The sequence below is a fragment of the Hyaena hyaena genome, unplaced genomic scaffold, assembly GCF_003009895.1.
Source record: "Hyaena hyaena isolate Hyena2069 unplaced genomic scaffold, ASM300989v1 scaffold_1087, whole genome shotgun sequence".
Lineage (NCBI taxonomy): Eukaryota > Metazoa > Chordata > Mammalia > Carnivora > Hyaenidae > Hyaena > Hyaena hyaena.
This window is the reverse complement of record NW_024081700.1, coordinates 44,124-45,303: the sequence shown is the minus strand read 5'-3', so window position 1 is coordinate 45,303 and position 1,180 is coordinate 44,124.

Here is a 1,180-nt window from a genome sequence, read left to right as displayed (position 1 = left end):
CCCTCTGCCCCTCCTCTGCTTGTGCTCTCTCTCTTTCTCTCAAAAAAAAAAAAAAGCTTAAAAAATAAAATTGTAGCTATTCTGATGAGTGGGTAGTTGTAATAATCAGTCTAACTATTTTTTGACATTTGCTATCAGCTTTTAGGCTTTCCTCTTTATTCTTCCCCCTGTGCCTCAACTCTGAGCAAAGTGATAAGAGGCCCTATGTTCTCTTTCCTGTGGCACCAGTAGGAGATTCAAAGGATGCAGCCCCTGCTGGCATGTGTAAACCATCACCCCAGCCACACCTCTAATCATGATAAAAATTTAAAAATCACACCAATCTCCTTTACATTCATTCATTCTCTAGCCATTTTTGGATTATCTCTGGAGGCTTGTCCTGCTCTCCCCAGAGCCTCATTATGTAAGTGATAAGCCTCTTCCTACTTCTTCGTCTGTCTGTGGCATCTCTAGTCTTGACCGATGATTTCAGGAAAAAACCAAGTGGAGGAATAAGGAGGTCATGAAACACACAGGTAGGCCGTATTAAACACATTTCAGTGTAAGTGAACTGAATATGGGGTGAAGATTATGGTAATTCTAAATTTTTCAGTTTTAGCAGAGCCCTGGGTCCACCTGGAGGAGGTAAGAGATTTAGAATATGATGGAAGTAATATATAACTTGGATGTTGGTTTTGATATTTTTAATTTGACCATACCTACCTTATGTTTCTTATATTCATCAACCATATAACAAACATACCAGCAAAATATAACTAGTGTGAGATAGGTTTTGTTTAGCAGAATTTATGTGACATGTTTGCTACAAAAACTACAGGTTTTATAAATGAGCTATATAATACAATACAGTTTTGGGCAGAATATCATTGCACAGATGCTATTGGTATTCAACGTGCACAGAAAGACAGGAATATTAAAAATATATAGATTCAGAATGAATTTTTGGGGAAATGAAATATATAATATAATATATATAATATAAACATAATTATCATATATATATATTATAATTGGCCAAATAGTCTCTCGTTGGCCGGGCTGCTGCTTCCTTGGCAGGAGGAGATTGTCTCCTCCTGCTGGGGATAGTAAAGGAGCTAAAGTAACATCAGGTTATAAGGTGCTTTTCTTCCTATTGGGTCTGCAATTGATGTCGAATGGTAGCGTGGTAGAGCTCCCCCTT